Below are 27,611 nucleotides of genomic sequence, written 5' to 3' on the forward strand. Positions count from 1 at the left end.
TCATTTTCATTTTTAATTACATGTAAGTATGTATGTATTGTGTGTGTATGTGTGCAAGCATATGTGTGTGTGCGTGGGGTGGTATTGTATGGCGTGGCATGTACATGGAGGTTAGAAGCCAGCTTATGGAAGTTGGTTCTCTCTTTCCGCCGTGTGTATCTTGGAGGGTCAAACTCAGGTCTGGCAGGCTGGACTGCAGGTGCCTTTCCTAGCTTAGCCGTTGCACTGACCTTGCCGTATTTTGAAGCAGGGTCTCTCACTGATTCGGGAGCTCGCTGATTGGGCGAGACTGGCTGGACGGTGAGCTTTAAGAGCGCTCTTGTCTCTGCCACCCCCGTGCTCGGTTGACAGGAGAGCTCCATCACGCCAGCTTTCTAGGTGGGTGTTAGGCAGTGCATGCTCAGCCGCCATGCTTGCAGCACGAGCACTGAGCACTTGACGGAGCTCTCTCCAACCTCCATCAAGAATTTTAACATAGGCCAGACCTTGTGGCACACGCCTTTAGTCCTAGTGCTCCTGAGGTAGAGGCAGATGGATCTCTATGAGTTTGAGGCCAGCATAACCTGTATAGTAAGTTCCAGGACAGCCAGAGCTACATAATAGCGAGAGCTTATCTAAAAATAAAAATGAATAAAAAATTAAAGAAGAAAGAAAGAATTTTAACTTTGTAACTCCAAAGACCTTATGTTCAAGTACTTTTTATATCTTTGATGTCTTAACATGCTCTTTCTTTTATCATTGAATGTGTGAAATATAGTCATAGTATCTCTTTTAATATTTCTATATACTAACTGTATTGCCTGTGGCATTTCTCTTTTTTATTTTTAGGATTATAACTTAATTATGTTTCTCCCTTTCCTTCCCTCCCTCACATCCACCTCCCATACAACCCTCCCTGTTCTCCTTCAAATTCACGGCTATTTTTTCTCACTGATTGTTATTGCATGTGTATATATATGTTTGTGTAGACATATATATTATTAACCATAATCTGTTGTGAATGCTGTTTGTATGTATGTGTTCAGGACTGATCTTTTGTCACTGGACAAATACTTAGTGTGTTCTTCCTGTAATTCTTTGTGTAGGGGTGAGGCCTTGTGGGCTTTTTTCTGTCCAGTTTGACCTGCTCACATGTCATCTTTGTCCAGTTCATGTTTGTGCAGTCATGTTGGTGAGACTTTATTGGTGTATCTTCTGATGCTACCAGAAGACACAACTTCACGGCAAATTCCCTGATCCTCCGACTCTTACAATCATTCCACCACTTCCTCTGGGCCTCAGATGCAGGAGTGTTTTGTAGATGTGTCCATTGGGACACATTGGTCCATTGGGCTCCTCAACTCTGCATTTTGATTGGTTGTGGTTTTTTTGCAGTGGTCTCTATCTGTTGCAAAGAAAAGTTTTCTTGATGAGGGGTGAAGACTACACTTATCTGTGGGCTTAAAGACAAGTTTTTATAGGTTATTGTTACTAGTTGTTCTGGTTTAGTAAATTGGCGGTTGTAGATTCTCCTCCAGTAACCAGGACTTCACTAGCACTGGTCATTAGCTAGGTCCCATTACCAGGCATGGTATCCCTCTTGTTGAGCAGGTTTTAGATCCAATTAGAAGTGTGATGGTTTCCACAAAGGTGTGTGTCCATTACTGCACCCACAGGGTTATTGTGTCATGCTGGCCATTGGTGTGGTTCAAAGGCATAATAGTCGAGCAGGAGTACTGATCGCCTTCCTTTAGAGGCTTGCCTGGTGCCTTCTGATGTAATGAAAGTTAGTCCTCAGGGAGGGGCTGTTCAAATCAGTTCCAGCCCAGGGTTCTCTGGGCTGTTTCCAAAGTGCATGGAGTCTCTGGCAGTGGTGACTTACCCACTACCTCTGGGGGTAACTGATGGCAACAGCAATAGGCTGCATGCTTGGGGAATCTTTTAGACAGCCCTGGCCAACAACTCCAAAAAAGGCTTCTCATGGCTGGGATTGGGGTTTTGTTAAGTAATCTTTGGCTCTTGAAGGGAGCACTGTCATCTCAGATGGGAAAAGTTCATTAAAACTTTTACGTCACAGCCAAACTTTGAGCAGAGTCTTACGGAAGAGTTGGGGGATAGAAGGACCCTGAGGAGACAGGAGCTCCACAAGAAGATCAAAAGAGCCAACAAATCTGGGACCAGAGAGGCCTGCAGAGACTGATGCACCAACCAAGGACCATGCAGGAAGAGGACCTCAGCCCCCTTGCACAGCTGTAGCCGATAGGCAGCTCAGTCTCCATGTGGGTCTCCTAGTAAGGGGAGCAGGAGCTGCCTCTGACAATGAACTCTGTTGCATGCTCCTTGATCATGTCCACCAGCTGGGGTGGCCTTGCTAGGCCACAGAGGAAGAGGATGCAGGAAGTTTTGGAGAAGTCCTTGATAGTCTATGGCCAGTTGGTAATGGAGGAGGGCTCCCCCTTTCTGAGGTGATGGTGGGTAGAGGAAAGGAGGGTGGGACCAGGAGGAGACATGGAGGAGGATACGATTGGGATGTAAAGTGAATTAAAAGAAAACTCTTTATGTATATTTACATACTAAATTTCATGCATTACAATTTTTAGGTGATAGCATGTGTCTTTGTAGATTTTTCAGAAATCTTTATTATTATTTTATCCATCTCCCTCTTTGTACTGTATTTACCTCATTCCTCTTCTCTAAGGAGCCTTCCCTTCCCCAGATCCCCATCAGATCACTCGTATCCTGCTAATACCCCTTTATCCTCCTCTCACCTTTTTCTCTATTTACCTTCTTCCACATTCCTGAGGATCCCTCTTTTCCATCTGTTTTAATATTTATATATTCTAATTTTATTATCTGTAGACTGTCTAAGCCTAATTCAATTGATTGTTCCTTTCTTATGATAGAACATATTTTTCTTACTCTTTATATTTTCAATTTTTAAACACTTGAGATTATAAAGTTATCTTATGATGTATGTTTTTTTTTTATTTCTCTCTATATTTTTAAGCCTTATTTTCATGTGGTTAGGCTTTGCTTTGTGGACCAGAATTCACTTTTGTCTGGGGCTAATGTCTACCCACCTCTAAGAGGTCCATGAATGTTGGGATTTTCTATTCTGTTCAGCACAGACTGAAACTATTCCTGTCTCTGTGCGAGCTTTGGAAATCGGTGCCTCTCTCCCAGCAGGTGGTTCCTCTCTTAGTCATAGGCACTGATGAGCACTCAGCGGAACATGTGACTGTGACTTGGCAGGTCCCCGTCACCATCTCTTTACACAGCGCTGTCTCCTCTGGTACTTTGTCCTACAAACTCTAGTCACCGAGGACTTTGATTTTTCAGTGAAGAAGACGCTCAGTTCTTACTTCTCGACACGACCTAGAAACTCTTTCTAGACAGAAAGCTAGGGTGAATATGGGCCTCTGTCAAGATCACTGCCCTGCATTGCCTGATGACCAGCATCTGGAGATTGAGAAGCACACTTTGCAGATCTGGATTAGTTATGTCAGGTAGAGGGGTGCTTTGGGTACTTTTCTGTGGCTGTGAAAAATAAAACACCCTGACAAAAACAACTTAAGCGAGAAAGGATTTCTCTTGGCTTACAGTTCCATAGGGACACAGTTGATCATGGCAAGGAAGGCATGGCAATAGGGAGAGAGAGAATGGCAGCTGATACAATGGTCTTCCACTGATACACTTTCTACAGCAAGACTTCACTTCTTCGAGGTGCTATAACTTTCCCAAATAGAGTGCCAGCTGACTATAAGGCGTTCAAATATCTGTGCCCATGATCATGTTTCACATGCAAACTACAACATCCCACCCTTTATCCCCTGGGCTCGTAGCCATTTCTCGTTGCAAAATGCATCTTGTCCAATTTCCAAATTACCAACACTGTTCAAAACTCAAAAATTTCAAAGTCTCTTCAGAGACTCAAGGCAATCTCTTAACTGTGATACTTCTGACATACACAGGGTATATATTCACATTCCAAAAAAAAAAAAAAAAAAAAAGGAAAAAGAAAAGAAAGAATGGGAACATGGCAAGGAAAGATGAGATCAAAGAAGGACCAAGACACCATATCCCGTGGTTCCACGTCTGGCAGCTGAGTCTCATAATGGATGCATCTTTGCTCCAAAAGGCATGGGTGGCCCTGCCACTTTAGTGTTGTCACCCATGGCATGGTCTCTCTCTCTCCACTCCATGTGTATATCTTTCTCAGGTGGATGACCCATGATTCGTACCCCTCTGCTATCCTGGAGTCTCTACTGCCTCTAAGGCTGTTTTCCCCTCACAACACTGTGCGGTGGCCTCTCAGGTTTTCCATGTAAGGATTCCAATCTACGAAATGTTACCTGACCTCAGGTGGCCTCGCTGACAGAGGGTACACCAGCTCAGCCTGTTGGAGCGTATGGCACAGTACCAGAAGATGGTGCGGACTGTGGTCAAGCTCTGTGCACTGAGGCCGAGGTGGCTAACTAATATCCGTTCACTTTCCGTACTATGCAATGGTTTTTGAGAAGTAGCTGCCAAGCTAGAGACAAAGCCCTTCTGGCCTGACTGTGACCACACCGTGACCAAAGTGGCTAGTTTTCACCTGTGAGGTGCATGTGGCGGTGTATTGTGTCCTTTTAAAGTCGCAGCTTTCAAGAAGTAGGCGTTCTTCCTTGACACTTTCCCCACTTGATGGCCGACCAGTCAGAAGGACAGATGCCTTGGGAAGGATGAAGCTACACTATGAAGTGTCTTTGTCCCTCAAACCACTTGTATGGGTGGAGGATGCACACTAGAAATACTTGCCCTGACTGTCCAGGTAAAGGAAAACAACAACAAAACCCAACCTCTGCAGCATTAAAACACTACAGATTGGGGATTACCTTGTCAAATCAGGCAGTATCACCCAACTGATACAGAGAACGTCTGTAGGGCAGACACTGTCCTAGGTGCTGAATTGACAATGCGAAACAGAGGAGTTGCAGTCTCTTGCCCTTGTGAATCTTGCTCAGGATTAAACTCGATGGGTGGGTGGGGGCCTTATTGCATGCTAGGCAAGACTCTACCCCTGAGATATACCTTGGCTCTGATCTTCCAATATTAGTTATTAAGCAATAAATATACAAAATAAGCAAGAAAAGAAACAGAAACAGAGTTATACCTTTCCGAACACCGACCTGGTTAGTATCTTCTCATATACTGATTGGCTAGACCGCCCGTCTGGCTAGGGCATTGCCAGGGCTCTGCCTACCTCTGGTCCTCACGGTGCTTATAGATGCATGTGACCACACACGGCTGTCATCGGGCACAGGGTCCCATGCTTGCATGGCAGGCACTTTGCCAACCGAGTCATCTTTCCAGCGCCTCTGCCGCTTCTTCAACATTTCCAGGAATAACAATTGACTTACTGAGACTATTCCCTCTTAGTTTCACAGCCGTGTTTTTCTTCAAGCAGCTGTCAAAGCCCCCACTAGCTTCCAGCCCTCCTCCCCCAAGTACTGTAGTTTGGCTTTCTCCCTTGTTCTTGCTTTTAATTTATAAATAAAATTTTTAGTAAGTATTATTTTTACTGTAGAATTTAGTACTTTTATGTGTTATTAATCATCAAAAGCGGTATTTTCCCAGTTGTTTGATGTTGTCATTTAAGTGAATTCCTTCAAATAACTCAACTCCACAAAGCTTAAGCTTGCTTTCGCATTTCAATCATTTTGCACAAAAGGCCTTTTGAAATGCATTCAATATTTTTTTCTCCCTCTTGAAATAGCACACACAGAACATCCTTTAACCTTTGGCTGACTCAGGCGCTGATTGAAAGCATCTGTTATTGTACTGGTCCATGGCACAAAGATGCCCGGTTGCTAGATGACTCCAGATGCCTCTTCTGACATGTTCATCATCCATTCTTTTGCCCTGTCTGCAGCCAGCTGCCACTGTTGCTCCTGATTCAGCTCTGGAAACTCTCTCCAACCCCCCTTAACTCACAGCTCCTAATAATCTAGGAAATCAGCCAAAGAACTTGTTAGCATTTGTGATAAAAATAACTAGACCCCAAGGATCTTAAAAATAAACTGAATTAATTTAATGATACCTTTTTGCACACTTCAGTGTCTCTTTTTTCTTCCTGCTTCTGTTTGCTAAAATTTACTTCATGACAAGGTATTGCCTTCTAAGCATACCCCATATGCATTGTCAGTAAAATAATATGCATTATGCATAAGTATATTCAAACACATGCATAATGCAGCAGTCAGTAAGTTTTATGTCTACCTGTCCTCCTGAGGAATTTGTTTTTTTTTCCAATGAATTAACAGCTCTTATAGTGTCCTGGAATAGTAACAAATTTTAAAAATGTATTTGCTTCTTTGTATGTATTTATTTATTTTCACTTTCTCCTTTTTATTGAGTCCAGGGCTCCAACTAGCCCATGGAATGATGTCACCCACATTCTCCTCAGTGAAAACCTCTGCCAATGTTCTCACAGACAGCCCAGAGGAATGTCTCCTGGGCAGTTCTAAGCCTTGTCAAGTTGAGAGTCACCCCGGATGGTTTTTACCTTTCTGAAATGCAGAAGGCAAGGGTATTTCCTAGCAAGGCGAGAGAGTTCAGGCAAAGGCTTGCGGGGAGTCTAAGAAGCTGGAGGCAACCAAGCAGAAGAACAGTTTGGCTGATTAGAAGAATAGAAATTTCTGGCCGCAATAAAAGACTAATGAGATGGGAGTCCGACGTGTTGCTCGAATGGCTTTATTTCACTTCTGTGATGGGGTGCAGAGACAACAGATGCTTCGCTTCATTTACATTTGCAGCTTTCCCAGCAGGATGCATGGCGCAGGAATTGAGGGCAGTGAAAAGGATAATTAAAAAGTTGGTCTGAATGCTAAGCTTCAAAAGGAAAAAACTACAAGGAGAAGAGACTTATTAGATGGTGGAGAAATGTGATGGTGAGTCAGGAAGCCGAGTATTTATAAAAAGAGGAAACTGGACCTGAGGAGAGTTACCACAGATGACTATCTAGCCACGCTGGGCTTCATCTGTTTGTTAAAAGGTGGAAATGAACTAAAAGTTTTTCAGGGTTCTTCCCATTTATTTCTCTTTTTTTTTTCCTTTTTGCAGTTTTAGATTGTATTTTATTTTTTCTTTAAAAATGTTTTATTGTAAATGTGCGTGGCACTGTGTTCTATAAAGACATTTTCTTGCAAGAAAAAATATTGTACATTCAACACATTCTTCCCTATATCCCTCTATCTCTTTCCTTCCCCCAACCTGCCACTAGCCCCTTTCTCTCTGAATAAGGCAGTTTCTACTTTCATGCATTTCTATTACTTACATAAAATATAGGAACCACATATGAGAGGAGACATGCGCTATTTGTCTTTGTAAGGCTGGCTTAATATGATTATTTCCAATTGCATAAATAACATTTCCTGCAAATGTTACTTATGGCTGAAAAAACTTTTTTGTGGGCAGCGGAGAGATGGTTCTGAGGTGAAGTACACAGTTACTCTTTGCAGAGGACCCTGGTTCAGTTCCCAGCACTCATGTTATAGCTTGCAGTGTCTATATTACTCGAGTTCCAGGGATCCAGTGCCCCCTTTCAGGCCTTCTCCAACACTGCACATTCAGTGTACAGGTACATACATGCAGGAATGTGTTATACACATAAAATGAAAACCAATCTTTAAATTTTCCATTGTGTCTATATGTCACATTTTCTGTATTCATTCTTCCATTGTTATTGGCTCTTGAGGTAGTATCTCACTGTAAGGATCTTCAGAGAGCAGTGGGGCCTCATGCGACCCTCCTTCACTATGATAAAATGTTGGTGGGTGTCTTAGTTAGGGTCTCCATTGCTGTGAAGAGACACCATGACCAACGCAACTCTTACAAAGAAAAACATTTAACTAGGGCGGGCGTACGGTTTCAGAGCTCTGGTCCGCTATCATCATGGCGGGAAGCATGGCAGCACGCAGGCAGACATGGTGCTGGAGGAGCCCAGAGTTCTACATCTTGATCCAAAGGCAGCAGACGAGGACTGGATGTCTCCACTGAACAGAGCTTGAGCATAGGAAATCTCAAAGCCCTCCACCACAGTGACACACTTCCTCCAACCAGTCCTATTAGAACAGCATGTGGTGTCTTTAGTAACAGGCTCTTACCATGTAGTTTTTCGGCCAATGCTTGTATTGTTTTGGTAGCCTCAGGGTACCCCTGTAGAGAAGACGCCCGTCCCTGCCATTGGCAACTGGGTTTTTATGTGGTTCTTGGGATCTAACTTAGATTCTTGTGATTGCATGGCAAACACTTTATCAACTGAGCTCTCTCCGCTTATATATGTGAAGCATCTTAATGTATTTACTAGCTACATAAATCCTGTATTCTTCATCTGAATAGACGGTTGAGGAGACAGAAAGCCTTCGGATTAGATCGATTGTTCTGACGTGTGGTTGTACAATGAAATAATCTGGGCAGCTTAAAAAACTACTCATCCTTGAGTCCCCGTGGCAGAGACTAGGATTTATGGAGACTGGGATAAGCTAAAGTTTCCCAGGGAGAGTTCAAGGTGCAGTCAAGGCTTAATGGTTGTTAGAGTCAATGAAAACATACATATTTCCTGGTTGTTTTTTATCTGTGGGAAAACAGAGCCTTGAAGCCAGGGAAGCTGTCAGGCCCTGATTTTAATGGACCTGCTCCAGCTTTTCCCAGGCTGTATCTTCCTCCCAAGTTGGTGAAAGGTGAGGAGAGTCTGTGAGACCCAGAGGACATTCCACACAGAAGCTGCCCTCTAGAATTGTGTGCCCAAGAACTGTAGCTTATGATCAAAGACCCTTAAGCTCTCTACCTCTTCCTCAAGCCTATAACTCGAGGGCAGACTGCATTTCAAGCCTAAGCTATTTCTTGGGGAATGTGGATGGAGTGTGACTTAGAGACTGGAATGTCCCCAGATGGATATACAGTCAATGTCTGAGGACTGGTAGAGACACAGATGGGAAAGATGCAGGAGGCAGGGAACTAAATGTCTGCCTTTATTAGTCTGTCAAAGAGGAAGGCAATTCTGTCAGTTCCCACATGACGTTAAGCTATAATGGCTTTATTATCTAGCCTGTCTGACCTTCAGGTTTTTCTTAGCAAGCTGGAAATAACGGTACCAAATTTGTGCAGATTACATGAAGTAATTGTATGTAAAGCACACATTAACACGCCCAAGACATAATAGCTACCATTTATCATATGCCTGCCTTCAGACAAAAGTAGCTTTGTAGGTCCCAGGAGGGGATGTGTCCATGAGCCACTCCCCTGGGCTCCTGCCTGCACCATGGAGAGAACAGCACTATTTTTAACTTTAGTATTAGGCATTGAAACAGTGCATATGCCTTTGTGTCTAGCTTTTTCTCATTTGGCATTATATTTCCTTCCCCAGCATTGTGTGTGTGTGTGTGTATATATATATATATCACAAATAGAAGAATGGAGAGCAGGGTGCCTAAGCCTTGACTTTGGCAGAATGGAACAGCAGAATGGAATGAGGTCATCACAAGCATAGAGAAACAGTATGAAACAAAGATGCTGTCTCTGTACTCTGCCTTTGCCCTCCATCTGTGTCAGCATCTCCCTCTAAGCTCGTGACGTTGTTGAACCAGCTGGTGGCCATCAGGCTCTGATGTTTTTCTCTCCTCTGACTTTGACTATAGTCATGCTTCCTTAGTGCTTCAGGAGACAGGACCCTAACAGAAAACTGCAGGGCTTTTGTGGGTACAAAACCCAAAAATGCACAGCCAAAAATGCATGGCTGCAGAAACAAAGAATTTGAGCCTTAAAAGAGGCAAAAATTGTTCAAAAGCAGAGCGCGTCCTTTTGGTTTCTAAATCTATTCCCCCTCGTGCCTGTAATTTTCCTGTGCTATGCTGTGCTGTGCTGTGCTTTTAAATTAATCCTGTTTTTGCTTAACTAGATACTCCTCGGTTAGAGAAATGATTTCCAACTCTGGCTGACATGAGAATTCCTGGGGACAATAAAAGCAAGTCGTGGGGGTGAAGTCCAGGTTTTGATAGTTTTTAAAACTGCCCAGTATTGAGAAAGAAATTTAAAGAGTTAAAAAATATACATACAAAATAATGACAGCACTGATTTTGGGTAGTTTGATAATATTCCTTTGTTTGCTTTTCTTTAGATTTGCACAAAAATGGGATTTAATACCACAATTCCTGTGTTGTGCTCTTTTGGATATTGAAGCTGCCTTATACAGGATTAGAACTGTGACTGAATCTTTAAGAACTGAGGAAACCAGCCAGGCCCTGTGGTGCACACCTCTTATCCCAGCACGCAGGGAGGCAGAGGCAGGTGGGTCTCTGTGAGTTAGAGGACAACCTGGTCTACAAAGGGAGTCCAGGACAGCCAAGGTTAGACAAAGAGATCCTGTCTCAAAAAACAGTAATAACAGCAAAAAAGAGTTGAGGAAATCTATTGATATTATGTATTTGATTGACTCTGAAGTGTTATATGGCAGCATGAAGAACAAACATGTAAACAAGACAAGATTCTAGATGACGTATATTTTTTAAAAAAGAGTAAAATTCTGGTTGATGAATGAGAACTGTTAAGGACAGAACCAGCATTTAAAAGGCAAACAAAAAATTTCAAAAGAATAATCCAAGAGGTGGGGAGAGGGTATCTGGGGGAAGTAAGGTCACAGAAGCAATTACATGTTTCAATAAGATAGGAGAAGTTTCGGTGGATAAGCTGTGCTTGGTAGGTCTAGGAAACCCTAACAAAAAACAATAAACAAACAAACAAACATCACACTGCTATATTAAGGTAGCCACTCAGATAAACTTGCCCAACATCTGTTTGAGCTTTCTTAATTTAGTTTTTACAATTGTTTGCTAAAGTTTGTATATTCATATTTTATATCCTGGCATAGTGGCATGTGTCTGTAATTCTTAAACTTGAGAGGTGAAGGCAGGAGGGTCAGGAGTTCAAAAGCAGCCTTTGACTGCTTGACTTCAACTTAGGCTACATGAGACTCTGTCTCAAAAAACATGAATTAATAAAATTTTAAACATATGTTTATGTGCTGCGTGGGAGTGGCACACGCCTTTAATCCCAGCACTTGGAAGGCAGAGGCAGGCAGATATCTGAGTTCAAGGCCAGCCTGGTCAACAGAGTAAGTTCCAGGACAGCCAAGGCTGTACAAAGGAACCCTGTCTTGAAAAAACAAAAAGAAAATGGGAGGTTGTTTTGTATTTCCTTTTTGAGTAGAGACAATAGTCTCTGTATATTGCTCTGGTTGTTCTAGAACTTGATCTGTAGACAAGGCTGGTCTTGAGCTCAGAGATCCACCTGCCTCTGCCTCCTGAGTGGTGGTTAAAGGTGTGTCCCACCACTGCCCAGCTAAAAAGTTTTTTATACAATATATTTTAATCATATTTGTTCTTCTCCTCCACCTCCTTCTAGATCCATTTCACCTCCTTATCTACCCAACTTGATACTTTCTTTTTCTCAAAAAAATAAAAATAAAAAACTAAAAAAAAAAAAAAAACCAATAAAACAAAACAAAAAACTTACACATTTTTTAAAAATCACCCCCTCCCCCAAAAATGGAGTCTGTTGGAATCTGGCCAACTACTCCTAGTAATGGGGCCTGCTCTGGAATGTGGTTAATTTACAAAGTGACACTTCGCTGGGGAAAAAAAAACGGATTTTTTCCCTTTCCCAGGAGGTATCAATTGCACATGGCTTCTTGGTTAGGGGTGGGACTTTGTGCCCGTTTCCCTTCTTTATGTCCAGTTGTGGGCCTCTGTTATTTCCCGTCCACTACAAGAAGAAGCCTCTGTGGTGAGGGCTGAGTGATGCTCTGTTCTGTGGGTACAGGGGTATGTCGTTGGGAGTCATTTTATTACTTTGTTCTTTTAGTAGACAAACAGCACTGGGTTTGCCCCGAGGGTTCACAACCTCAGGTTCTCGCCTCAGGTTCTTGGCCACCTTAGCAGCGTCATCTCATGGAGTGGGCCTTCAATCTGAGTTTTAAAAAAGTGGTTGGTTACTGCTATAACAGTTATGTCACTATTGCACTAGCACGCCTTGCAAGCAGGTCACTGTTGGTACAGGATATTACGGACAAAATTATTTAGGACCTTGAGTTGTAGCAGTTCTGTCTCATACCTCTCAAAAAAAAAAATTCTTACAATTAGACTTACTTAAAAAAAAAAAAGGCAAGCAAGTTTGGGGCAAGGAGATGTCTGAGCAGGTAAATGTACTTGCTGCCAAGGCTGACCACCTCAGCTCCATCCATGGAACCCATGCATTGGAAGAGGTCAGAAAGTAAAGAAGAAAGTCAGCTCTACAAGTTGTCCTCTGACAGACACACGTGTGTCGGGGCATGTGTGGCCACACATGTGAAGGCAATACAAAAGCTAAAAGTAAGCCTTTAACCTTTAAACCCTGTTCTAAGTTACACTTTAAAAGATGTAAATTTAAAGGCCGGTCCAGATGCCAGAACTAGCACATTTTTTTCCCTGTCCCCAAAAGACTGCTGACTTAGGATGGATTGCTGGAACCCGGAAAAAAGCAGGAAAGAAAAAAGCCACTTCATCAAGGTGGCCTCTGACCTCCACATGTGTGCCTTGCTTTTCACATACCAAGGCACACAAGGAACACACAAAATAATAAATAGGAATGTGAAATATGCGAACTTAGAAAGGAGCAGAACATATATCCACTGAAAGGCAGAAAGGCACAGCTGTGCCTTGAGAAGCCCGTATCCAAACTTGGGTGTGTCTTACTCGTTCCCTGAACATCCATCTCTAATAACCTCTGTTCTTACAACCTACGGTAAAAAGGTGTTTTGACCTTAGCCTCCCAAGGAACTGGATTCCAGGTAGGCCTGTGCTTGCCAGACCCAGCTCAAATTTCTAATCCAAACATTCACTAATATACGTTATTTTTTTTCTTGTGTATCAAGTTCTGTTTCTCATTCTTACAGGGTTCTTAAAACAATACTTGGATAACTATAAAATTTAACAAGTATATATATGTACTTTTAGGAGTGCATGTTTTAGTTTTTCAGAACAGGGTTCTCTGTGTAGCCTTGGCTATCCTGGACTCACTTTGTAGAGCAGGCTGGCCTTGAATTTACAATGATCCACCTGCCTCTGCCTCCCAGAGTGCTGGGATTAAAGGCATGCAACGCCATGCCCAGCTGCAGCAAGCAATCTTAACTTTGGAACCGTCTCCCCAACCCCCAGCCTTACATTTTCTAAGGTACTGCAAATCTTTTTGATAATTTTTTTTTTTTTTAAATTTCCAGCTCATCACAGAAAGGTTACATTCTGACTTTAGGGTGTCCTCCAAGACATTTCAAGGTAGTTGGCATAAAACATGGACATCACCAATGTGATGTTGAAGCTCTACTAGATTAGGTGGGAAGGTTGTCCACACCAGCAGATCACAAGTCTGACCAGGAATGGCACCATTGACTAGACAGGTGTGACAAACTCCGCAAGCCAGAGCACAGTCAGATCTTTCTAGGATGGTGAGCTTAAAATTCATTTCCTAAAAACGTATTTCAGCTTTTGTAGTCAACTTTTTTCTGCATCCCACAAACGTACATTATTTTATTTCAAGGGTCTCTTCCATGTGGTCAGCCAGCTCCAAAAAGGTTGTGTTCAGGAAGCTGGGGAGCATGCCTGGGTCTTCCTCTGTCTTCACAGACAGCTCATCTCCTAATGCAATTTTTTCACTTATTGCACTTTAAGTTGCACTTTGAGTTTTTCTGGCGGGAATACCCAGATATCATCCACTTATTCCTTAATGTCCAAAAATGCTTTTAGTGATTCCAGTGCTGCCAAAACCTGACTATGACAGCTTATTAGAAGCTCCGTGGTGTCCAGGAAAACAGACAATGTAGCTGTGTCTTAGGGTTACTCGCTGTGATGGAACAGCACAATCAAAAGCAACTAGGAGGAAAGGGTATGTTTGGCTTACATATCCTGATCACAGTCTACTGAGGGGATCCAAGGCAGCAACTCAAACTGGGTGGGAACCTGGTGGCAGGAGCTGAAGCAGAGGCCATGGAGGTGTGCTGCCTACTGACTTCCTCACCATAGGCTGCTCAACCTGTTTTTCTTTTAGCATCCAGGACCACCAACTCAGGATTGGCACGACCCCCAGTGGGCTGGGCCCTCCCCCAGGAACTAAGAAAATGCCCTAGAGCCCTATCTTATAAAGTCGATTTCTCAGCCAAGGTTCCTTCTCTCAGGTCACTTGTCTCAAGTTGACATGAAACCAACAAGCACGTGCTGTAAACGCTGTCTGCTCCCTGCTGGGTCTGAGGGCATGTAAGCTCAGAGTACAATGGTCTCCACCGGAAGCATCTTTTGGTTCTAAAACTTAATGACACTGACATAGGTATCCATCCATACGAGTTCATCCCAACCACAGCCCCTGTCTCTCAAATAAGCCAGGGAGGGGTGCCTGAGGCTCCAAAAACCATCTTAAACTCCACAAAGGCCATTAGACTAGAGCCTGCTGCATTTTCTGTTAGGCTGTGCAATGGGTTCAACTTAATATTGCTCTCAGCTGCCAACCACATAGCAGTTCTCCATTCTTCAGTTGTAAATCTCTGGCCAACAGTATTGTAAAGTGGAAGCCTCCTTCCTGAGCCAATGAATCTTTCATAGGCTGTTTTCTCACACTCAATGTCCTGGGAACCTCCAGGAGCTTTCATCAGGGTGAGGACTTGAAGATGGGACAATTTGGCACATGCCTTCACCCATATACACTGGTATTGATTTATGAGTTCATACTTCAATTAATGAGTGAAAATCCGTGTCCATCAATACTTCTTTTCATATCTAACTCATCCTTCGTTGATCCAGAGAAAACCTTTCAAGTTGACGTCAGGTTCCTTTGGTTGGTTGAGCACTTCCTTGATCGCGATCTCCAACTGCTCCATGAACAACTTGCTCTTTCTTCAGGAGTCTTGATTCCATTTAACTAAGCATCTGGTATGTAGAAGCCACAATTCAGATGCTGGGTCTGCTCATTGTTTTAGGCAGGTAAGTAACTGCTCCAAGGTCCCGCAATGGACACAGTCAAAATGTGTATGTGTGTGTGTAAAATCATCCGTATTCTTTTACTTCTATATATGCCCGTGTTTCTCAAAATCTATAGGTTCCAACAAGCAATTCTCATTGAAACACAGAAACTCAGAGTTTATGATGTTTTTATTCTTCTGCATTTTTCCAATTCCCCTTTTCCAGTGAGAGAACAACTTCCCTGAGCAAGCCTCGTATGTAGCCAATTGCCCAGTGTCACAGCTGCACCCTGCCCTCCGTGAGTGTCTCCACCCCACACAGCACCCCACACACAGCCGCTCTGCCTCACGTCCCTTTGGCCCCACTAAATGGCTTTAGGACAGTGTTGTAATGAATGCAAACAGGAAAGGAAGTAGGGGATAAACTTCTAAAAATTGTGACTAGAGGCTAGGAGTATAGCTTGATGATGGAACACTTGCCTGGCATGAATGAGAGCCCTAAAACTTAAACATAAAAATAAACAATAATTTATGTATGAGGAAGGTGAGGGATTAGAAAGGTGATTATGGATGCAAAAATATACTTAGATGAGAGGAATAAGTTACGATACTCCAAGGCACAGTGGGATGTCCACAACTAACAATATCTCATGATCTATTTCATGATCTATTTCAAACAGTCAGATGTGCTGGTTAGTTTTTTATTTTTTGTCAGCTTGACTGACTCAAGCCAAGGTCATCTCGGAAGGGGAACTTCAATGGAGAAAATGTCTCCACCAGATTGGCCAGTTGGCAAAGCTGTGGAGCATTTTCTTGATTAATGACTTGACAAATGTATTAATGGAAGGGCCCAGCTCCCTGCGGGCAGGGCCACCCGTGGGGAAGTGCCCTGGGTGCTACAAGAAAGCAGGCCAAACAAGCCATGGGGAGCAAGTCAGCAAACAGTGCTCCGCTCCTCGGAGGCTCCTGCTTCAGTTCCCACCTCCAGGCTCCTTCCCTGAGTTCCTGCCCTGATGTCCCCTGGTGAGGGACTGTGACCTCGCAGCTGTAAGGGAAAACAAAGCCTTTCCTCCTGCCAATTACTTTTGGCCATGTTCTTTATCACAGTAATAGAAAGCAAGACGGGGGTGGGCAGGGCTGAGCGCTGACTGCTCTTCCAGAGGATCCGGGTTCAATTCCCAGCACCCACATGGCAGGGTAACCCACATCTCTGTCTGTAACTCCAAGATCGGATACCCTCACACAGACGTACATGCAGGCAAAACACCAATGCACATAAAATAAAAATAAAGAGACAAAAAGGAAAGACAGGTCATCAAAAGGTAGAAATTTGTGCTCTTGTAATTTTAAAGGTAAATTTTTAGGTGACGGATTTTCTAATTGCCCTGAATTGATCATTTCGCACTATGCACATGTGTGCCTCAACTCTGTATAATTAATTAGCACATATCAATTAAAATAGTTTTAGGGCTGGTAAGATAGGTCAGTAGGTGTAGGTGGTTGCCGTCAAGTTTGATTGAGCAATATTTTGGGGGCATCCGGGGGTTTGAGACAAGGTTTCTCTGTGTAACAGTCCTGGCCATCCTGAAATGCACTCTGTAGACCAGGCTGGCCTCAAACCCTGAGACCCATCTGTCTCGGCCTCCTGAATGCTGGGATTAAAGGCATGCGCTACCATGCCTGGTTGATTGACTAATTTTGATGCCTGAGACCCCCAAAATGTCCTTTGGCCTACACACATAGACCCTCTGCTCTTCTCTCTTGGTTTATTTGTTCAATGAGCTCATCCAAATCCTAGCAGATTCCTGGGCACGGGTGGGAACATGTGGGTTGTCTGTGCCTTTATTTGGTCTTTGACGTGTTTACTTGCTAGGCTGTCTTGTTTGTTTTGAGGTGGGGCTCACTGTGCTGCCCAGGCTGGCCTAGGATCCCTGGTGGCAAATTATCCTCCTGGTTCAATCTGCCAGGTTGCCTGGGCAACAGGTGCCTCGTTCAGTTTGTAAAAGCCTCTTTACCCTCAAGTTGCTCTTTCGGCTCTAAGACATTTGATGTTGGAAACCTGCTTCATTCAGAATGTGAAAGCACTCAAGCCACTCTTGTTCGTTGGTGTTGCTGTTGAGTCATCAAGGTCATTGTGATTCTGTTTGCTTTGTTTATCTGTGTAAACTCACTCCCACTCTTCTCTGGAAGTGTGCCGCCCGCCTCACTTCATCTTTAACGTTCTCAAACCTTGCAATGTGTTCTTTTGCTCTAGGATTTGCCATCACACTGTTGGGCACTCAGGGCTCAATCTGAAATATATTTTTCTTTTTTCCTCCCTGCCTGTTTAGTTGGTGATTTGTCTCTTCCATTTTTTCTTGTGTGTTTAAATTTTCCTTTTCCCCTTTTTGGGCCAGTGGGCTGGCTCAGCAGATAAAGACATTTGCTACTAAACCTAATGACTTGAGTTTGGTTCTCAAACTCAAGAAATTTGCAGAAGGAGAAAACCAACACCTGTAAGTTGCCCAAAGTTGTCTTCTGACCTATACACACACGTATGCCAATGGCCACACAAACATGTATAGTTATGAAATAGATAAATGTAATATTTCTTTCTGCTTTTGAATGTTGTATTTTCTGAATTTCCTTATTTTTTTTTTCCTCCTCTGAATTTCTACTATTTTTAACTTCTTGTTCTAACTTTCTGGAAGTTTCCTTCTATTTTTCCATTTCCTTTTTAAAAGATTTATTTTTATTTATCTGTGTGTATACATGTATGTATGCTTGTGAGTGTGTGTATGTGTGTTTGTGTATGCCATGGATATGCTGCTGCTGAGAGGGGCCAGAAGATGGTGTGAGATTCCCCAGAGCTGAAGTTACTGGAAACTATTAGCTTCATGAAGTGTGTGGGAACTGAAATCTGGTCCTCTGGAAGCAAACAGTTCTAACTGCTGAGCCATCTCTCTAGCCCCTATTGTCTGTCTTTTCAGTCGAAAGAATTGACTTTCAGTCTTATTTAAAATTTATTATTTTAGATTTTAAAAATATAACTTTTAAAAAATTGTGAAATATAAATAATATTCATAAAGATACTGACACTGAGCCAGAAATTGGAAAGAGACTAGATGTCCATCATCTGTTTTGAATGGATAATAAAATATGGTGCATTTACACAATGGAATATTTTTTAGCTGTTAGAAAAAAAATGTAATTATAAAATTTGCAGATAAATGGATGAGCTAGAAACAATTATCCTGAGTAAGGTAACCCAGACCCCCAAAGATGAATATTGCATGTTTTTTTCTTCTATATAGATGTTTGCCTTTAATCTTTATACATGTGTGTTTTAGTCCAAATAACCACAGAGGTTACAGGACTGATACACACATGAATTCACGGAGGCTCTGACAGTAGGCACAAGACCTGCTGAGGCTTAAAACAGACAAAATCCCAGCACTGAGAAGGACAAATGGACACAAACTCCCACCCCTAGCCAAGACGCTATGTGCAATTGATATCTGCTGGGAAAGGGATTGTCAGTTTTCTCCAGGGGAGTGTCACTGGGTGTATTAACTACATTTCAGGTCAAGGCCCCACGTGAGGGAGTAACTGACCAACACAAAACAGAATCCACTTGCATTTATGTGTGTGTGTTTTGTTTTGATTCTTTTTTTTTTTCTTATTAGCTTTTGTTTTGATTTTTAAATTTTTTGGTTTGGGGATCATTTGGGTGAGGGAGAGAGAAAAACATGAAGTTGAGTGAGTAGGGATTAGGGAAGAATTTGGTGAGGAGAAGAATATAATCAAAGTACACTATACAAAAAATTTAAATTAAAAATCATAAATAAAAGGAGGTAAGATTCTGATGTTATATGAAGGTTATCAGACACTCTAGGTTCTTTAAAGAAAGACGATTTACTAGTCAAAGTCTTTGTTTTTTAAACAGACTCATACAGCACGGGCTGGCCTTGAACTTGAGTTAGGTTGGGGAATCGCTGAAAGAAGACGTCAGACTCAGGTAGTATGCAAAAGCAAGGAGTGTTTATACTGCAGAAATTGCCAGCATGCTGTGCGCACCCAGACTCAACGTAAAGACGGGATTTCTCTGGTGTGGTTAGGTAATCTTTTCATTGATTGGTTGGTGCTGATCTAGGGGATGCGGGGACTTGGTGTAGTACCCAGGTAACAAGGTGTGCCCAGGTAACAATATCATTTTGACTTAGCTAAACGAAGCATATCTAGCTAACCTTTGATTGGGCAAGTGCTTGAGGACTTTTCAAAGCGGTCACTAAATTATTGTCTCTAATTTTCGGGGGGGGGGGTATTGAGTTATTGTATCTTGTTTCAATAGACTGCAGTTTTGTTTTCTGAGAAAAGGAAACTCAGGCTTGTTCAGTTTGAAGCCAATTTTGAAACCTGTCAGCGAGTCAAACCGGCTTATTAAAAACCAGTCCCCTCTCTTGCAAGGTAGCCCAGACCGGCTTTGAACGCCTGACCCTCCTGCCTCTACCGCCCAAGTTATGAGATTACAGTCACTAGGTAACGTTATCAGCCAACAGTCATTACCCTAACCGTTTAAAAAGGAGGCTCCTCTCTAGAAAAACTACCGGGAGTAAAGAGGGAACCGCAGGAATAAGAAATAGGCAATAGATCAGAGCGAGGGGCCAGAAGACTTGCTGGCCACCGGTGCCCTCCCACTGGGGCGGCCGCGCTGGAGGAGAAAGGAAGCACACATGTTCAGTCCAGAGTGAGAGAAATAAAGATGTTTGCTCTTGGTGTGTGTGCTTTTCTCCATTTTAAACGTCTCTGTAAAACAAAATCGAAATACATATCCAACCAAAGCCCTTCCATTGTCGTTCTAAAGTCAAGGAAGGGGCCTGGGAGCCCCGGTCTCCATTACGCCCATGGTGGCTCACAACCGTCTGTATCTAACTTTGTCAAAATGTTCCTTCAGGCCCGGCCCAGGCTGCGGGCGGGAGGTCAGAGAAGCCGCGCCTGCTGCCACGTCTGCTCGTAGCTTTCGTTTTCTGTGCGTCCTTCCTGTGCAGAGGCCTCAGAATGAGGCCTTCGGAGACCCAGGATCTGAGCCTCTCGAGCGGTCCGCTGTGCTTTCCGTGCGCCTGCGTCTTGCCGGCGTAGACCCAGAGTGAAGCCCTGGAGACCCGAGACCTGAGCCTCTGAGGGCTGGACCGGTAGGTGACCTGCGCGGTGGAACCCGCGCGACACTCGCGGCGCCGCTCACGGCCGGGACGCTGCGTCCCCGGCGGCTGCGCCCTGCGCGTCCTGCCCCGACCCGGAGGCTGAGCGAGCCCGACCGCGGCGCGGCCGCCCGGCTCCCGCCCCGCGGGCCTGCGCCTCGGCCTCGGGGGACGGTGCCCAGCAGGGCGCCGCCGTGTTCGGGCGACGGGACCCTCGGGGAAGGAGCGCCCCGGAGCTGTAGAGAGGCTATAGCACCCTGAGGACAGGAGGGGGCACCCATGAGCCCCTGGGAGAATATTCCTTTGTCCCTGGGCGGAAACACGAAGATTAATTTTGCTGGCTGGGCCTCAACAGCTTTGCACAAACATTGTGTAAATGTCTTGGGCATTACTCATTTCCTGGGGTTAAACCATCCCGTTACCAGTTTTCCTTTTGAAAAGTTGGGTTTTTTTTGTTTTTGTTTTTTTTCTTTTTGGTTTTTGTTTTGTTTTTTGTTTTTTTTTTGAGAGAGTACGTTTACTCAGTGCTCTGAAATTTCACTCTCAAGAGTGTAGTCAAGTGCCTCTGCTATTTTCCAAAGCACAAGAACATAAATTCTCTCTCCTCTGACTTTCTCATCTATCTATATATCTATCTATCTGGAAGGGCAAGTTCCCTTGAACTTTAACAAAGGAATGCAGTAGAACAAAGGTTACTCTTAAGTTCTGAGAAGCTGGAAGTAAATTCAAGGACTCTAATAAATCCCTCGGGTTCAGCTGGAGTTAACCTTTGAATTTGTTCTTACTCTGAGGGGTGTGGGGCCGGTAAGTCAGGCCTTGACTAACAGGGAGGATCCAAAACCTCTCTAGGGAGAGATTTTAGATAAATGAAGACCCCACCCCCGCCCCAGTTTAAAAAAAAAAAAAGGTTCTGAACAAAAAACAAAAGGCTCAGCTCTCCGGTATCACAAACAACCTTGGTTTGTAAGCCAATTATTTGTTATTTTATGTTTTGGTTTTCTGAGACAGGGTTTCTCTCTATGTAGCCCTGCTGTGTAGCCCAGGCTAGCCCAGAAGGCAGAGATCCACGTGTCTCTCTCTGCCACCTGAATGCGTTGCTAGGATTAAAGATGCGTTCCCCTGTCAGTCACTGTACCTGAGGCCCACCGGAGAGAAGCACTTAGCCTCAGTTGATAACCAACTGAAAGTATTTCAGCCAGCTGGGACTACCCTTGGGTAGTATTTGGTGTATTCAGTGCCCAATGGCCAGAGCACCGGTTTTTGAAGACAGAAACCGTGTCCTCGCGTCTCACTTAGGCAAAGGGATGGGAGCCTTTGCCTAAGCAAGCAGTTTGAGGAAAGCTGAGGTAAACACCTCGAGAGGGAGGTTTGCACAAGGCAGCACAACGGAAGCGAAGCCAGCTGGGGCATCTTGAACTTGGGTTCTTAGGATAGAGTTGGGCAATTTTCTATGGTATTCTCCATCAAGTTCAAATTCCGGTTAAACCTGAGATGGCCTCAGCAAGAATTCGAGAGGAATTTATGCACTGTCTGGCTCTGTCGTCACACCCCACCACCAGCTCCTAGCTGTTAAGCCAATTCTCAGCCAGTGTTCTCCTGACAGGAAATTTCTTTTTGGTCAACAGTTCTTTTACTTGTGGCTTTTGTGTTGAATGACCCGGTGACAGTGGGCTTTTCTTTTTTAAGTGGGTCTTACCATGTAGGTCAGGATGGCCTGCCATTCCTGATTTTTCCTCCTCGGCAGCCACTCCCCGCATTCCCCTCCAGCCCCCCCCGCCCAAAAATGCTGGGCGTGCGCCACCACACTAAGCTTAAATGTCTTTTTCTACAAGTTTTAGGTTGTACGTTCCTTTCGATGACATTTGCCTCTTGAGCACGTCACAACTTGAGGCTAACCTAAACCGGTCCCCCAGGTTGTGAGAAGCCGGGGGTGTTCCTTCCTCCAGGGAAGTGGGCGTGGCGGGCACGGGGGTGGGGTCACGGGTGGGTTTCGGAGCCTACGCTGGCCTGTTCCCCACCCCCACTCCACCTCCCACCCACACCCACCCCGCCCCCGCAGCGGAGGCGGAAGTTGGTTTGGCCTCTGGCTTTCCACGGCTTTCCGGTTAGGGTCGTGCAGTCCAGCGATGGCCTTGGCTGTCAGTCTCGGTGGTCTCAGAGCTCTTCTTCTCTTTGGTCACACTCGGGGAGTGGGGGGAGTCTGTCACTGGGAGAATACTCTGGCCATGTCCTTTGCGCGTGGGAGGGTATCTGCGAGCCTCATTTTTGAACCTGTTGGACTTGCTGGCCAACAGGTCACTGCTGGCGGTTGGGGCCGGCTCCGCCGGTCTCCTTCCTGGGACGCCTCCTGATATTGTGTTCTTTGCAGTGTCTCGTCCGATCCAGTTTTCTGGAGGTCTCCTGCGAGGACAGGTGACAGTCTGAGCCACCGTGAGTGGGATGGGCCTGCGACTGCCCAGTGTGAGTAAACTGAGAACCCTGCCGTTTCCTCCCTTATCACCTGAAAGGGTTCCTTTCCTACTTCCCCCCTGCTCCCTTCTGTGTGTGTGTGTATGTGTGTTTTTGGGGGGGACCCACTCACAGCACCTCCAGACTTGTGGCAGAACTTCGGGTTCTTTCTTGGAGAGGACCAAAGACTGATTAAATTCGTTGCTGGGCTGAATGCCTCCTCGTTCATTCAGTATAATCCATTTAGTGAGCTGCCGGTGGGCAAGTGTGGGGCAGCGAGGGCTTGGCCAGGGGCCTTCCTATACTCAAGGCATTGTTAGTTTTAAGTCTCCGAAGCAAGAAGCACCTCTGGAAAGACTGAACACCTGTCTACCGGAATGTTCTCAACCTTTAACAAGCCGGAGTAGCCGTCTTGCCCCTTACCAAGAATTTCACTTCGTACTTTGCATTGCATTTCAATATCCAAAACCTTTCAGGCAAGTTGTAATGTAAGTGAAATATACCTGGGCTTAGTTCCTGCAAAGGAAAGAGAGATACCCTACCTCCATGAGCCGATTCCCAAGAGACAGCCAAAGGTTTCAAATCCCAGTCTGACACATTGGTGTGCTCATATACAGTCTTTTGGTTGCATTTTTTGTTTTTAATTAAAAAAAAAGTGTATATTTTGCCTCCCCACTTACTTTTGTTCTTTCTCCAAACTGTCTTTGAGAGCGGATGTATGGCGTTATCTCTGCTTTTCCCACCATCCCTCCCCTTTCCCATCTCATGCAGTGGTCATTTTGTTCTTGACAGTGTGAGCCCCTTCCATTTGTTTCATTGGCCCTGATTGTTTTTTTTTTTTTTTTTTTTTTCTCTTCTCCTCCCTCTTCAGTTCTTAGTTTTGGGGAATAATTTCTTCTTTTGTGTCACATTTGAAAGAAAAAGACGGTGTGTGTGTGTCCTTGAATCTTTTTTTTCCAGGTAAAATTGTACCCTTCTGCTCTTTGTACTTTATTCTATGTCTGTGATCAGTTGAGGATCTGTACTCATAGCCTCTTTTTCTTTATTTGGCTATTTAATGCCAGAAAACAACAACAAATCTTAGCTTTCTTATTTAACTCTTTCCGGGTTTTCTTTGATTGTACCCATTGAAAGAATTAAGTTCTACCAACTTGATCTCGGACTTACCACATACTCAAAACTGTGTCTTCTTTAGTTGAAGAGGAATGTACTATTTTTTTTTTTTTTCTAAAACAGCATATCACCATAGTCCAGGCTGGCCTACAGCTCACCATGTAGCACAGATTGGCCTTGAATTCTCCAAACCCTTCTCCCTCAGCTTCCCAAGTGCTAAGATTACTGACATGAGCTGCCACCCAGGTCCATCACTGCTTTGGATCTATATGTGATGCTTCAGTCTTTCAGTGCACTTGAAAACACCTGCTGCTTTCACTACTCCAAGGGTTAAATGACTTCCTTCAGTGATCTTATTTTACAGGTGGGAACCAGAGATTCATGTGCCTGTGAAATGCTCCAGGTTTTTAAAATCTCCTTTGCTTTATGTATCATTTGATCCCCTCTTGTAGCTTTGGTTTTTGTTTTTGTTTGAGATTGAGTCTGCTGAAGCCTGGGTCAGCCTTGAACTCCTGCTGTAGTCACAGTTGTGCACTGCCATACTTGACTGAAAAGCAGTTTCTTAAAGTCAGATCTTTGTTTTAAAGGGTAGGTACTTGACAGATCTCTTGATAACCACCTCTGGGTGTTAGGGGAGGGAGCCCATGAAAGTCCCTGACCAACCACCAAAGGTTCCTTGTAGAGTTTGGAAATGAAAATGTGTACCCAGATCTTCCTCTGCTGGCTGAACCCCATTTCTAATTATGAAAAAAACAAGAGTAGCCAGACGTGGTGTCCAATGCCTTTAATCCCATCACTCGGAGGGGCAGAGGCAGGCGGATCGCTGTGGATTAAAGGCCAGCCTGGTCTATAGAGTGAGTCCAGGATAGCCAGGGCTACACAGAGAAACACTGGAAAAAAACCAAAATTAAAAGAAAAACAAAGTAGTAAAAGGTTGTTTGCAGAACCATGGCTGGGTGACTACTGAAACTTGAGCAAAAGTTTTATGCCTGACTTATGCCCTTAACCCCAAGGCCATTCTATTTTAATCTGACAGATATGTACAGCTGTGCTTAAAGGCCTGGGGAGCCTATTAAAATGTGGTGGGAACAGGGGAGATGTATATATAGCTCAGTGCTATACCCTGGAGAAATGATGCCGTTACTCTCTGCCTAGGCTCTCTGTAAACAAGCCACAATCATTCAGCCTAAATGTAGACCAAATCTCTCTCTCTAACCTTGGTTGTTTTCAGAGAATCTTAAAGAATCAGATAGGTGAGAAATCAGAGGAAGCAGCTGGGCAGTTTTTATTTTATTTTCTCTATTATTTTGTCCATTTCAGAGTTTTTGTTTTGTTTTGAACTTGTGGAGGGAACTGTTTATTTTACTCACAGTTCTGTGTAACAGTTCATCTTCAAAAGCAGTGAGGGCAGGAACTCAGGGATGACAGGAACCTGGAGGCAGGAACTGATGCAGGAACCATGGAGGAGGGCTGCCTCCTGGCTTGCTGCAGGGTTTCTTAAAACAAAGAGAACTTTTTAATAATTAGAAAAAAATTCTATATTGAAGGGAATTTTAGAGACTTTATATCGTCATCATTATAGTATGATTTTAGTTTTTGAACTGATCTGTCTCCTGAGGAGCCAGTCTTGAGAGTCTTTGTATGTTGTAGTAAGCTAAAAATAAAATGGGTGTTGGGCTATATAATGTTTATCGTTAGCCCGGTGATTATCACGGAGGTATTATTTATCCCACTCTCACAGACAGACACCTGTTAGATTTTATAATTGCCTTATTTACTCCTACCTACGCTATCCGAATCACTTCACCATCCATCTCCCAGCCCCAATCCAACGTCAACCTCCTTAACCGCCCTGTCTTCCTTCCATAATCTTATAAATACTTGCTTTTATTCCTCTGTGCCTTTTCATGCCATTACTGGAGTCCTGCCTCCCACCCCCACGAGGTTTAACCCATCATGGCATTCTCCTCTTTCCTCTCTTCCCATCCATCTCTCTTTCCCCTGATTCCTCATGGGATTCTCCAAAGCCTCGGAACCTTAGCCACACCTACCCCTTTCTGCCCTGCCCAGGTATAGGCTGTTTAATTAGCCAATCAGGTATGATGACTTAGGCAGGTTTACACAGAGGGCCAGTAACTAGCATCAGACCAACCTCCAACAGTTTTGTAACTGATCAAATTTATCCTGGCTGAAATTTTAAATCAAGCCAAGCCAAGCTTCAAATCAACTAAATATTGAGCCGAGTTCTCTCAGGTATTTAGGGTTATTTCTTGACTTTGTTTGTTTTATTTAATTTGTTTTATCTTTCAGACAGGGTTTCTCTTTGTAGACCTGGCTGCCCTAGAACTCCCTTTGTAGACCAGGCTGGCCTCGAACTGACAGAGATCCACCTGTCTCTGGTCCCCTGAGTGCTGGAATCAAAGGCATGCACCACCGCCTCTCGGCATTTGTTTTATTTTCCAAAGGCTGTATCAGTATTTAGCCAGCCCAGACTGGCTTGAATTCACTGTTGTTCTGCCTGAGTGCTGGATTTGTATGTGTATCTTACCAGAATTTGAGAAAGAATGTGGTTCTTCCTGACGGCTGTTACATGAAAATATACACCCCGTTCTCCTACGATCCACATCAGATGGTTTAGAGACCTACAGCAATGATAACAAAAGACGAGACCCGGCCACCCTTCATTGTACGGCTTAGAAATGAGATTCAGTCTCTGAACTCAGAATGTTTACCAAAACATTAAAATTTGAAGTCTTGCTTAAACCAAGCAGTTTGGCCTGTTGTCTTTTTCTGCCAAGGAAATTGAAGCTTTGTAATTTACGAATACAGCAAATCTTTGTCCTGTGGCTTTCCCGAACAAAGCGGGTGAATATTGCAACAGTTCATGGGTGATTATATTTTTAACTGACACCATTGCATGCAAGATAGAAGTACCAGGGATATTAGACTGCTGTCGTATTTGGAAAAAAATAACTTTAAATTTTAGGCACCTTTTGCTGGCATGGTGGTTCATGCCTTTTATTCCCAGCACTTGGGAGGCAGAAGCAGGCGGTTCTCATGAGTTTGAGGCCAGCCTGGTCTAAATAATGAGTTCCAGGACTGTCAGGGCTATGTAGAGAGACCCTGTCTCAGAAAACAAAACAATTTTTAGACACTTTTGAATCTATCCTGGAACTAATCCACATATAGAAAATTTGGTTTGAGATTGGACGAATGAAGACTGGCACATAAATTTAAGAGTCTTAGAAATGACAGCCAGTTCTAGAGTAAATACAGAGGGTACATTCTTCATCGAAATGTACTGAGAATTGGTTCACCTTTACTGAGAGGCTAGAGGATATTTGGTGCGTTTGGCTGGAGACACTGTCTTGCCATTTAAGGTGAATCTCACAGGCGGTTCTGCCTAAGAGCATACCCAGCCTCTTAGAACCAGCCCTGTCATTACTTCATTCAACATAGAACATTCACAAGCTCTATGTCCAGGCTCCAGGGGTGATATCCCATCATGCCGCCATTTCCATCTTGCTTCAGTGTAGGTTGCAGAGGGACAGGTGGACATTCTGTGTGTGCCTATCTGCCACAGCTGTGTAGCCATGGGTTATCTGAGCCTGACAGGCCTGCCTAGCGCCTACCACACACAGCACTGAAGGTGGAGCAACTCATGCACAGCACAAAATAAATGCCTGAAGACAGTACGAACTGCTATGAAGCAGGACTCAATGACCCAGTGTGGGGACCAGGACAAGCTATGGAAGAAAGCTTGAAAGATGCAGAATTTCAGCGTGATGCTGAGAGGGGCGGGGGAGATTTCTGAGTGGAGGCAAGTACAAAGAGGTAGAAAAAGTGTTGGAGAACATGGAGGTATTTGGAATTGG

General features: G+C 44.0%; 1 protein-coding gene across 4 annotated transcripts in view; it reads left to right on the top strand.

Moving 5' to 3' along the window:
* The first annotated feature begins 18,077 nt into the window (after positions 1-18,077).
* The window catches only part of Cflar (CASP8 and FADD like apoptosis regulator), a 64,912-nt gene continuing 55,378 nt past the window's right edge, over positions 18,078-27,611 (top strand). For 2 of the 4 annotated variants that reach the window (XR_002476963.2, XM_021652178.2), the window contains exons 1-2: positions 18,078-20,169; positions 22,544-22,635. The gene's annotated coding sequence lies outside the window, so the exon portion shown is untranslated. Of the gene's footprint in view, positions 20,170-22,230; positions 22,327-22,543; positions 22,636-27,611 lie in introns of those variants that run through there. The other 2 variants (XM_060368405.1, XM_060368404.1) reach the window with 2 other exon arrangements.

This window comes from Meriones unguiculatus, chromosome 15 (assembly GCF_030254825.1).
Source record: "Meriones unguiculatus strain TT.TT164.6M chromosome 15, Bangor_MerUng_6.1, whole genome shotgun sequence".
NCBI lineage: Eukaryota > Metazoa > Chordata > Mammalia > Rodentia > Muridae > Meriones > Meriones unguiculatus.